Below are 13,002 nucleotides of genomic sequence, written 5' to 3'. Positions count from 1 at the left end.
TGTCATTTTACGATCTAGATTTACCTGAAGCCTAGAGTTTAGGCTCTCACTCCGCAGGTTGCTCCTCAATCCTAAATAGCACTTACCATCATGATACGTAGCACACTAGATTTCCCTCCTCTCATACATCTGATACAGCCACGACTAGTTATCTGTAACGTTATGCTTATCCAAGAATTCTAGCCATTTCCTCTCAATCTTTTCTATCGAGCAACAATCATAAAGGAAATACCTGAAATCATCCCTCACACCATCATCGTGCAGATTACGCACAATGTTCTGCTCAATATGCCATATGCATAGCCTATGCGATGAATTCGGCCACACTAGCCTGATTGCTCTCTAGATAGCATGGTCTCCATCAAAGATCACGAAAACTGGATGCTTCTGAGCCATGGCATCAGAGAATGCCCTAAGCATCCACACATAGGACTCAATAGTCTCCTAAGCAATAATTCCACATGCAAAAAGAACCATGCTGCCATGGTGATTCACCCCAACAAAAGGAACAAGGGGCAGTTGTATCGATTTGTTTTGTACATGCTATCAAATACAATGACATCACCAAATGCTGCATAATCAAGTAGACATTGATAGTCACACTAGAGCAGTCCCTTTAGGTGCCCTTCCCCATTAGTCTTGTACTAGAAAAAGAAATTAGGATCTCTACGTTTGCATTCTGTTAGGTAACTGATGACTATTTGAGCATCACCAGCGGCAACTGTCTCCACCTTATTGCGATGGCAGAAATTGTACAGGCCCCTTATTGTATATCCAACCTTATCGTACCCACCGTACTGCTTTCCATAATATCCATTATTTGGTGTTTGCGGATACCAGAAATCTGCATCTCCAAAATCTCAGCTTTCTGATCATCGCTGATTCTTCTATGTGAACGCAGTAGACAATCAAGGTCTGGTTCCGCCATCAGATGGTTGTGTTCATCGATGAAATCTTTCACATACCACTACCCTGTGTTCTGATCTCGTGCAATCACAAGTTTAGCAAGGCATCCAACACGAGTAATATTCCGTGGCTTCTGCTTCTTAGTCTCCCTCTTCAGCTCCTCTTCGCAGAAACCTTCATGACTACAAACAAACTTCCAAAGGGTCATCTCATTGTGGCATTGTGCCACTCATAGTAGCTTCTCCTCACACTAAATCCTTTCTGCTTAGCATAGTTGTTATAAAACTGAATTATTTTTTCTTCATTACTAAGCATCTTCCTAACAACTTCATTGTACTCCAGCAAAGAAACAAGATTCGGCATTTCCTCCTGCATCAATCAGCAACATTAAATTAAACAAATTAGAGAAATCAAAGAAAGACATGGCTCCTATCAAAATGGGAAAATATCCTGAAGTATTGGTTGACTATTGACAGGTGTACATTTGAGAAAGTCTGAAGGAATAGTTCTGTTGTGCATTGTAGGTTACTTAGAACTCTTTGAGATATATGCATTGTTATCTATTTAAGTAAATTTACATTTATTTTGTTTGGAAAGGGAAATAATTATAAACAAAACACTCATTCAACTGATCTGAATTTCTAAAGAAGGCACGATGTGTATCTTATGTCAAACTTTTCTGTGCTTCATTGGTCAGCACTGACTTGTAAGAAGCAAGAAGTCATTGATCTGTAAGGACATGTCACACCATGTGTGATGTAGACTAGGCCCAATCTTCCAAAAGGTATGATAGCATCGATTGGTGGAGACTCGACGTTCATGATCTAGGCTTCGAACCAAGACTGATTTGGACCCCCACAAATGTTACACCACTGCTCCGTTGGTTATCAACCACGCCAACGCGATTGACCTCACCGAGAAGGCTTTCCTGCAAGCGAATCGAGAACATAAGCAAGAACGGGATGAACGCAATCTGAAATTGCAAATAAATATGAGGCTTATGATAAAAAAGGAGTTCAAGTCTTTATTCAAAAGGACTAATCGCCATAGGCGAACAAGATCAAGAACTAGGGCCCTGGTTCACAGCAAGCAGCCTTGGCGGCATAGTTGCAGCAAAACGATGTTTGTTTCATGAGGAAATCAAGAACTAAACAAAACCCAAACCCTAAGGAGAGCGACGGCTGCTATTTATAGAGTCTGGGGCGTCACCCCCTAGATGCGCCGCCTAATGGGCCCAAACACGATACACGGTCCAACAGACCAAAAGACGGTGTCGCAGCACCCTGGCAGATTCTGGACGCTGACTTGTTTCGATGATTCCTGTTGATTCCGAAGAGCTTTTGACGTGAAATCGCTTGGATTGGCTTCCTTATCAAATTAGCTTTCCATCCATATGTGGATTGTCGAAAACAGAGTCTGGATGCATCCTGGGAGACCAGTTTAAGGCAGGCTGCTCCTGGAGGCCGAGGCAGACTCGAACTTGAGTTGCTTTGGGCCTCCACCTCAGGGACTCGAACCGAATTAGCCTTAGACCTCCTTCTTGACTTGGACACCCTTGCTGGCCTCCTACCCCTCCATAGCATGCGCTAAACATGGTCATATGCATGGGTGTCATGTCATCATCATCCTCCCCTTCTTGACGAAAAGCCGTCCTCGGTGTCGACTGCGCTTGAAATCGATCCTGCACAATATAAAGGAGAACGGGCTTGCGAAGACAAAGAAAACTGAAATAATTGTGAGAAGGAACGTGACCATGTTTCCAAGTTTCTAGCATGTCATCTCGCATAAAAATTTCAGCAAGCATGTAGACTCCATGATCCGAATGCACACGATGTATGTCAACACTATCCTGCAAAAGATTAGAACTAACTAAAGACAATGTAGGAATAGATGGTCTAGCAGACATAGGTAGCAACCAACAATGCTCCCCTTCTTGGAAGTGAACATGTTTCTTTGAGGAACATGAGAAAATGTTTGTATTATTATGGCTACCCTCTAAACGATCATAATCTTGTACAACAAAAGGAAAATTCATATTACTATGAATGTATACTTGATGTATCATATATTGTCCCTTGTTGTTATATTTGCCAATAACATGATATGTGTGTTTAGAAAACTAAGGCAAATCAGCAGATTTAAAAAGGCTCTCCTTCAAACAATCTAGGTTACAAAAAACATCAAATTCAATGTAACCCAAAGTATGTAAAGAAGACAACAGTTTGAGCTCATCAGTTTTAGTAGCAATATGAATAACATGTTTATTTTTAGCACAGGTGGTTGGTTCCAAAACATATAAAACTAAAGCATCATCAACCAATTCATCTTTATCACAAGAAACATCAAGCAAATTATCATGGGACAAAGATAAATCAAGAGTGGGTTCCACTAATAATTGCTTTATGATAGCATAGTTTGTGGAAGAATTTAGTACATTAAAACAATTCTCACCTTCCGTGAGTGTAGCACCATGGGCATTACCTATGTTCTCAGCAGGAGTAATAGGTGCATTGTGAAGTGATGGTTCTGAATTTGCATATGAGGTTGTGAGCTCCTCATTTTCTTCCATGTCATCCTCTCGCTTATGTACATTATCCTACAGAAGGTTAGTCATAGCAAGAGGAATAATAACAGACTCATCCTCTAAATGGTGCACCTTAGCATATGAAGTCAAAACAAGAGGTGGATTAACAAAGGTTTCTCGCATAAGGAGTTTCCTATCATTCCAAGTTTAAGGTTTATCAGAAGGATCTAAAGACTCCTACCAAGATAAAGCAGAATGTCGCAAAACACTAGCTGCATTTGTTACCTTCCTCCTTGGACACATGAAGCAAGTAGCAAATATGTTATCGATGGCAATTTCCCACTCCATGTACTCATTAGCACCTATACCATCATAAGTCGGTGGATACGAACAACCTGTCATTGTTAGAAGACAGCAAAAGACAACACAAAAGTATTATCCCTATCAACTACTTAGGTTGTGGATAAGGAAAAACAAGGCACTCAACTCTCAAGCATCTTACCACGGTCTTACAAGTGTTCTTACCAAAGCAGCAGGCGGTGTAATCGGTCAGTGACTGTGATACCATTGTAGCTTGAGTGTAACAGTTGCAAGGCAAACCTATACTTGGTTAGAAGAAAGTGGAGCTTGGACAGGCACAATATAGTAGCAAGGAATAGCAAAATTCGTAACTGAATAGCAAAACTGAATAAGTATCCCAAGTACTTGTCTTAGTTGCTGGCCTACTCATGTTCTAAGTACCAGATGCATCAAGTGATGTGAACAGTAGGAATATGATTAGGAACAAGGTGAAAATCAGCACACGCAAACTCAGCTCAAATGGCGCTCTCTATGTGTTCCTTTAGATATTGTTCCACTTTTGCCCCTCTCGTTTTTCTCTATTTTTTGGCTGTCGTTGTTTTTTTGGGATTCTTTGACTTCTTATTTTTATTTTTTTGATATTTTTTCTTTACTTAGGAGCACAAAAGAAGTAACCACAGAAAATATGAGCTTAAATAAGTGAAAGGCGTGGCCTATGGAAATTTTAGAAGATGTGCTCAAAATCGACAAAAAGCTTGTGACCACGAAAAGAGGATCTTGTAACCAGTTTTTGGCCAAAAAAAATTTCCAAGCCTAGCAAAGTAGGGGACGGACGGATCCGAAATTTTTTTTGATCGATTTTGATATATGGAACGTCGAAATCCGAGTTCGTATGCAAAAACTAGACCAGTTTTACGTACTGACTCCGAATTAGAGGACAAAACGGGAACAATGCGCGCAAAATTGGTCACAGCAGCAAGGATTTGGTGGAAACAGTGAAGACAAGTATAACAAATTAGATGGCGTGGACTAGGGTTTGATGGATACAAAAGAAACATAGCAAGACTTGAAGGTGTTCATAGATTATAATGAAAAACAAAGGGAAAGACACAAACTGGACTAAAAAACAATCTAAAACCAGCAACCAGAACTTGACCTAGGGCACAAACTCAACAACGCAAAATAGAGATGAATTTGCACGGCACAACGAGGCTATAGGACAGGGAATATGTGGTGGTGTATATTTTTTTTGGCTTTTTGTGGACTATAGGTAATGCAAAAACAGTAACAATCTAAAGGGAAAAACAAAGTTATACCTAATGAGCAACAAGGTCTCTGATACCACTTGATGTAGACTAGGCCCTATCTTCCGAAAGGTATGATAGCGTCGATTGGTGGAGACTCAACGTTCATGATCTAGGCTTAGAACCAAGACTGATTTGGACCCCCGCAACCATTACACCACTGCTCCGTTGGTTATTAACCACGCGAACGCGATTGACCTCACCGAGAAGGCTTTCCTACAAGCGAATCGAGAACACAAGCAAGAACAGGATGAACGCAATCTAAAATTGCAAATAAATATGAGGCTTATGATAATGAAAAGGAGTTCAAGTCTTTATTTGAAAGGACTAATCGCCACAGGTGAACAAGATCAAGAACTGGGGCCCTGGTTCACAGCAAGCAGCCTTGGCGGCATAGTTGTAGCAAAATGATGTCTGTTTCATGAGGAAATCAAGAACTAAACAAAACCCAAACCCTAAGGAGAGCAATGACTGCTATTTATAGAGTCTTGGGCATCACCCCCTTGGACGCACCCCTAATGGGCCCAAACACGATACACGGTCCAACGGACGAAAAGACGGTGTCATAGCACCCTGGCAAATTCTGGACGTTGACTTGTTTCGATGATTCCCGTTGATTACGAAGAGTTTTTGACATGAAACCACTTGTATTGGCTTCCTTATCAAATTAGATTTCCTTCCATATGTGGATCATCGAAAATGGAGTCCGGATGCGTCCTGGGTGACCAGTTTAAGGCAGACTAGTCCTAGAGGCCGAGGCAGACTCGAACTTGAGTTACTTTGGGCCTCCACCTCGGGGACTCGAACCGAATTAGCCTCGGACCTCCTTCTTGACTTGGACACCCTTGCTGGCCTCCTACCCCTCCATACCATGCGCCAAACATGGTCATATACATGGGTGTCATGTCCTCATCAATGTGAGGTTTGAATGATCATTTTAACTTGTCATTTTTCTTGTAGAGCCTTGTCTATTTGATTTATGGCAACATAGCATTTTGTTATTTGTGCTTTGACTTTAGAAGCACCATGGGAATTACTATGAGGGATTTTATTGGACTCCAGTTAGTACTTTGGCAGTGAAGCATAATTTGCTTGTTACTAGTGGGTTTCATACGGTTGCATAGCTATTTCTAGAAACTTTCTACAATGACTAACACTAACAATGCATTCATTATTTTCTTTCGAAATTTTGGGATGTAACTTGTAGTAAAACAACATCACAGATCGGTGGAAAGTGTAGTTATGTTACAGGAACTTCTAGACCTCTTCTAGCTTTAGCATAGACTACAAGAATTAAGGAGCAAGGAATAGTACCACAATCATTTCCAGTATTCCTATTTGAATGACAAACTGATTTTTAAGCAAAACTTTTAGAGTTGATAGGGTTTCAGAGCACACATCTTGATTGCTGATCTAAAGCTTGGTGACGCTATGGCTGTCGTGCCGGAGATGGAGGAGCTCGCTGCCTTGGAGTCCCTGGTGCCAAGTTGAACGAGGTGGAGACGAGAAGAGCAGCCAGATCCGGGGCTGCCTGGGGGCATGCCATTGCCTGGGTGCCGCGCTGCTGCCTTAGTGTTGCCGTCGGCTTGAGGCCGAGGGCACAATGGCCACCTCGATGAGTGAGGGCGAGAGTAGGACGACCGCTGTGAAGAGCGAGGAAGAGGGCAGGGCCACCAGTGAGACAACGTGTGAGGGTGGCGGCGGCTATAGCGAGGGGAGCCAGGTGCATGCGATCCATTTCGGCGCAGGGGGGTTGTGGAAGGAGGGTTTGGGGGAGTGGGAGGACCATGCGCAATGACCATATTGCCCTTCGATGAATTAAATCAACAAAAATGGCTATTTTGCAGAGGCGATAGGAAGCGATTCCAACCATTGTAAAAGGTCAAATATCATTATTATATAATAGGAAGAACATGCAATTGTCTAGCAACTGATAATCTAGGATCGTTCCCCCTGATAGTCCGGGTTCCTAGGGGTTCCCCATAGGGGGTGCTACTCGGATGGGCCCTAGGCTGGGCCATGATCTGTTGAAGGACAAGAGACAAGGTGGCGTGGACTTCAAGCTATTCTAGATTGACTTAGTCAGCTTATTATGAAAGCTAGGTTCTATAATGGGACTAGGACTCTTCTCTTGTAACCGACTAGGACTAGATATGTGCCCTTACCCTCTCCCCTATATAAAGAGAGGGACTGTGCACCCCCTTGTAACCCTAATGTCAGGGACCAATACTAGGGTACCCGAAGAGGAGGGGCTAATGGTCATCAGCCTAAATTCATCCAAGCAGTCAAGTGCACGACTACATCTCCAACTGACCGCCAGGTGCGCAAGCTCTACCTCGCCCGACCTCTGAGGGCTGGCTCTGCCTTGCTCGACCTCTGAGGGTTGGCTCTGCCTCACTCGATACCGAGGTCACAGGTTCCGCCTTGCCCGACCCTTGGGTTCACGCTCCGCCTCGCCCGACCTTTGGGTCTGCGCTCTACCCCGCACGACCCTTGGGTCCATGCTCTGCCTCGCCCGACCCTTGGGTCTGCGCTCTGTCTCACCCGACCCTTGGGTCTGCGCTCCACCTCGCCTGACCCTTGGGTTCGCACTTTGCCTCTCTCTGCCTCTAGGGAAGGACTCTGCCTCAGCCCAGCCTCTAGGAGAGGACTTTGCCTCACCCAACAGAGTCCCATACCACCACCAACCAGTCCAGGTACAAGCATATGGGCCTAGATCAAAGCTCTGACATCAGGGAAAACACCGGCATGCCCCGATGCAACCTGTCGGTGTTTCGAACAAGCACCAGCAAGTAAATTTATAATTGATGCGCGTTAGGCTCGGATTGTGCACTAATGGACACAAGGTTTATACTGGTTCAGGCTGAATGTCCCTACGTCTAGTCTGTTGCTGCTCGTGTTATTAGCACCGAAAGTGGTTCATAGTAGGGGGTACAAACGGTTGAGAGAGGGACTAGTCCCAAGTCTCTGTTGGAAGGGTCGAAAGGATGCTAAGAGCCTAGTGGCAGCCTAGCTGTGTGTGTGATGAGTTGAACCGAACTCTCTATGAGTTCATCTATGTGTGTGTGTTTCGTCGAAAGTCAGTCCCTCCAATGGGGAGCCCTGCCCTCCCTTTTATAGACCAAGGGGGGAGCAGGGGTTACAGATGAGAGAAAGAGGAAAATTCCATGAGCATAGAAGGTCCTTCAAAGGATTCGGGTCTCCCCTTTTTCCCACGCCTGCCCTGCGTAACATGGCAGACCGTGTCAGAAGTGGCATGGTTGTTGATCTTTGTAGGCCATACCCTAGCCTTATTTAGCAAGTGGGCGCGTCCCTTCCCACCCCCACGGGCGGCGTGTCAGACAGGGTTGTCGATCTCCGACCTCGTGTGGAGCGGATGGCATGGTGACTGCCCATTTGTCATCATAGAGGATGAGAGTCCCTCCTTGGGGCATAGTGGTTGTCGTATGCCCGTGTCGGGTTCTTCGCTCGGAGGCTGAGGGCGGCGCCTACAACACTGTAGGGCGGAGAGCATGCGCCCGAAACACTATTTTAGGCTCTACCACACCTGGAAGGGTCTAAGCGCTCGTCTTGTCACATCCTGACGGTACTTCCCTGCCGGAGCGCAGGGCATGGCCCTTGATGCCACGGTTGACCTGAATGTCTTGTCTTACCCTATGTTTATCATCATGATGGAGCAGGGTGCAGTTGTCAGGCCAAGCGGAGCCAGCTCTTGGACATTGGGCAAGGCGAGGTCCGTCCTCGGCCATCGGATGAGGTGGAGCCTGGCCCTTATCCGCTGGGTGAGGCCAAGCCCTGCCCTCAGGGGTCGAGCAAGGCGGAGTCTATCCCACGGGGGTCGGGCGAGGTGGAGTCCATCCCGCGGGGGTCAGGCGAGGCAGAGTCTAGCCCTTGGGGATCAGGCAAGACGGAGTCTAGCCCTCGGGGGTCGGGTGAGGCGGAGTCTAGCCCTCAGCCCTTGGATGAGGTGAAGCCGAGCCCTCAGCCCTCGGGTGAGGCGGAATCGTCCTCCAGCCGTCGAGTGAGGTGGAGCTGGCCTTTGGGCGTCGAGCGAGGTGGAACAAAACTCCTGTCATTCGGGTAAGAAGCACAGTAGTGCTCTTGTCCATTTAGGAGTTTTTAACATTCGATGGCTATTAGTTCCGCCTCCTTGGGTACCCTAGTATTAGGTTCCCGACAGTAGCCCCCAAGCCCCCGGGTGATTTGGGGGAATCGCCCAGGGGGTGTTTTGATTTTGTCGGAGTTAATCCGCCAGAGGGTGCGCGCGAGCGCACTCGGTGGGTGTAGCCCCCAAGCCCCTGGGTGATTTGAGTAGAATTGCCCGGGGGGTAGTGTCGATTTCATCGGAGTCAATCCGCCAGAGGGTGCGCGCGAGCGCACCCGGTGGGTGTAGCCCCCGAGCCCCCAGGTGATTTGAGCATAATCACCCCGGGGGGGGGGGGGTAGTATCAGGCCCTCCGTGGGTAAGGCCATAAGATTTGGTTTTTCATCAACTGGATATTTTTGAGAGAGCCCCAGTACCCCGTTTGCAGGGAAAACGTCTAGGGTTAACTTGGCTAGGGTTCTGGTTGTAAGTCGAGGCCCTACTGATGCTTGTGCCCTAGAGTCCTAGTTTCTTGCGGGCCCATCCTTTGTTGGGGCGGCCACCGAGACGGTTCGGGCCGACCCCTGGTTGCTATGGGCCTAGATGGATCAGAGAAGAGATTTTTCCGGCCCACGTCCCCCCTGTGGGAAAAGAGTCTGGTTGCTTTGGGAAGGCGAACCGTCCAGCGCGATTTCGATGGGAGAGGATAGGGATCGCGAGCGTGTGTCCCGCGACGTGACGCGACGGTGCGCGTGGCAAGCTCGGAGATCGAGGCAAATGGTTGCCCTTCTCGCAACCATCGCCCCTATAAAACCACAGGGTTCACCCCTAGGGTTCCGTATTTCGCCCCCTTGCTTTCGCGTCTGAAACCTCCACCGCCAATCGCCCTAGCCTCCTGTGCTCGCACCGCCGTCGTCGTTAGGTTTGCCCCCACGTTGCAGCCACCGTTTAAGCTCGTGCCCGCATCATAGTCGTCATTGAGCTCGCGCCCACCTTTCTTCCCGACGCTTTAATGGAGCTGTGGGGCAGATCCGGCATTACCTCTCAGTGGTTGGAGGGCCTCGTCCGCCGTGGCCTTCTCCGCCCGCAGTCCACCGTCGAGGAGTGGCTGCTGCCTGGTGAGGAGTATGAGCCGGCGCCACCCAAAGGGTATGTCGTGTCCTTATTTTATTGTTGGCAACTGTCGGTGTTTCAAATAAGCACCGTCTAGTAAATTTGTAATTGATGCGCGTTAGGCCCGGATGGTGCGCTAAAGGACACAAGGTTTATACTGGTTCGGGCTGAATGTCCCTAAGTCTAGTCTACTGCTACTCGTGTTCTTAGCACCAAAAAAGGTTTGTAGTAGGGGGTATAAACGGTCGAGAGAGGGAAGGATCCCAAGTCTCTGATGGAACGGTTGAAAGGACGCCAAGAGCTAGGTTGCTTCTTGGTTGTATCATGTGTGTCTAACTGTCTGTCGAAAGTTGGTCCCTCTAGTGGGGAGCCCTGCCCTCCCTTTTATAGACCAAGGGGGGAGCAGGGGTTATAGATGGGAGTAAGAGGAAAATACAAGAGTATAGAAGGTCCTTCGAAGGAGATGGGTCTCCCTATTTTCCCGCACCTGCCCTACATAACATGGTAGACTGTGTCAGGAGTGGCATGTTGGTTGATCTTCGTAGGCCATGCCCTGGCCTCTTTTAGCAAGTGGGTGCATCCCATCCCGCCCCTATGGGCGGCATGTTGGACCGGGTTGTCGATCTCCAACCCCATGGGGAGCAGAGAGCGCAGTGACTGCTTGTTTGCCACTATAGAGGACAGGAGTCCCTCCTTGGAACGTAGTGGTTGTCGTATGTCCATGTCGGGTTCTTCGCCCGAAGGCTGAAGGCGGTGCCTACAACACTGTAGGGTGAAGAGCACATGCCTGCAACACTATTTAGGCTCTGCCACGTCTGGAAGGGTCTAAGCGCCCGTCCCGTCACATCCTGATGGTACTTTCCTATAGGGGCATAGGGTATGGTCCTCGATGCCACGGTTGACCCAAATGTCTTGTCTTACCCTATGCCTATCATCATGAGGGAGCGGGGTGTGGCTGTCAGGTGAGGCGGAGCTAGCCTTTAGACACCGGGCGAGGCGAGGTCCGAGCCCAGCCCTCGAGGGTTGGGCGAGGTGGAGTCTAGCCCTTAGCCCTCAGGCGAGGCGGAGCTGAGCCCTTAGCCCTCGGGTGAGGTAGAGCCAGCCCACGGGCATCGGGCGAGGCGGAGTCGAGCCCTCAGCCCTTGGGTGAGGCGGAGCCGGCCCACGGATGTCAGGAGAGGTGGAGTCTAGCCCTTAGCCCTTGAGCAAGGCGGAGCTGAGCCCTCAGCCCTTGGGTGAGGCGGAGCTGGCCCATGGGCGTCGGGTGAGGCAGAGTCTAGCCCTTAGCCCTTGGGCAAGGCAGAGCCGAGCCCTTAGCCTTCGGGCGAGGTGGAGCTGGCCCACGAGCGTCAGGTGAGGTGGAGTCTAGCCCTTAGCCCTCGGGCGAGGCAGAGCCAAGCCCTCAGCCCTTCGATGAGGCGGAGCTGGCCCACGGGCGTCGGGCGAGGCGGAGTCTAGCCCTCAGCCCTCGGGCGCTGCGGAGCTGGCCCATGGGCGTCGGGTGAGGCGGAGTCTAGCCCTCAGCCCTAGGGCACGGCGGAGCTGGCCCACGGGCGTAGGGCATCGGGCGAGGTAGAACCAAACTCCTATCGTTCGGGCAAGAAGCGTAGTAGTGCTCTTGTCCATCCAGGAGTTTTTAACGTTCGATGGTTATTAGTTCCACCTCCTTGGCTACCCTGGTATTAGGTCCCCGACAATAGCATTCGGGTGATTCGGATAGAATTGCTCGGGGGGGTGTTTTGATTTTGTCGGAGTCAATTCACCAGAGGGTGCGCGCGAGCGCACCCAGTGGCTGTAGCCCCCGGGTGATTTGAGTAGAATCACCCAGGGGGTAGTATCGGACCCTCTGTGGGTAAGGCCGTATGACTTTGTTTTTTGTCAACTGGATATTTTTAAGGGAATCGTGGTATTCTGTTTGCGGGGATTTCGTTTAGGGCCATCCTGGCTGGGCCCAACTGCGGATCGAGGCCCTGGTGATGCTTGCGTCCTTGAGTCCCGGTCATTTGCGGGCTCATCCCTCATTGGGACGGTCCTTGGGCTCTGGGGCCCTAGGTGGGCCGGAGAGAAAAGCTTTGTGACCCACGTTCCCTTGGTGGGAAGAGAGTCCTGGTCCACCTGGGGAAGGTGAACCGCTCGGCGTGAGTTTCGCGGGAAGGGATAGGGATCGCATGCGCATGTCCCGTGACGTGATGTGGCGGTGCATCGTGGTGTGCTCAGAGATCGAGGTGGACCGTTGCCCTTCTCACATCCGTCGCCCCTATAAAACCATGGGGTTCGCCCCTAGGGTTCCATACTTCGCCTCTTTGCCCTCGCATTCTCAGCCTCTGCCACCAATCGCCTGAGCTTCTCGCACCTGCACTGCTCCTGCCGTCAAACTCGATGCTGCCTTCTTCCCCGTGTTGCTCCCGCTGTCGTGATGGACCCAGGGTACAAATCCAACATCTCCCCTCAGCGCCTGGAGGGCCTAGTCCGCCGAGGCCTCCTTTGCCCATTGACCGCCGCCGAGGAGTGGCGGCTGCCTAGTGAAGAGGACGAGCCGCAGCCACCCGAAGGGTACGTCATGTCCTTTGCCCACTTCCATGAGGGATTCGCCATGCCCGCGCATTCGTTCCTTTGGGGACTGTTGTACTACTATCAGGTAGAGCTACAGCACCTTACCCCCAATGGGATCCAGCACATTGCGGCGTTCATCGCCCTGTGTGAGGGGTTCTTGGGGATTAGCCCCCACTTTGATCTGTGGCGGTGTCTCTTCGCCATCAATCTTGTGAAGA

At 49.3% G+C, this 13,002-nt stretch overlaps 1 pseudogene; it reads right to left on the bottom strand.

Moving 5' to 3' along the window:
- Nucleotides 1–203: 203 nt before the first annotated feature.
- Nucleotides 204–928, bottom strand: LOC136489875 (protein FAR1-RELATED SEQUENCE 5-like; annotated as a pseudogene).
- Between the last annotated feature and the right edge of the window lie 12,074 nt (nt 929–13,002).

This window comes from Miscanthus floridulus, chromosome 10 (assembly GCF_019320115.1).
Source record: "Miscanthus floridulus cultivar M001 chromosome 10, ASM1932011v1, whole genome shotgun sequence".
In the NCBI taxonomy this organism is placed as follows: domain Eukaryota; kingdom Viridiplantae; phylum Streptophyta; class Magnoliopsida; order Poales; family Poaceae; genus Miscanthus; species Miscanthus floridulus.
Note: the sequence above shows the minus strand (reverse complement) of the source record. Positions and strands in the feature narration are given on the sequence as shown.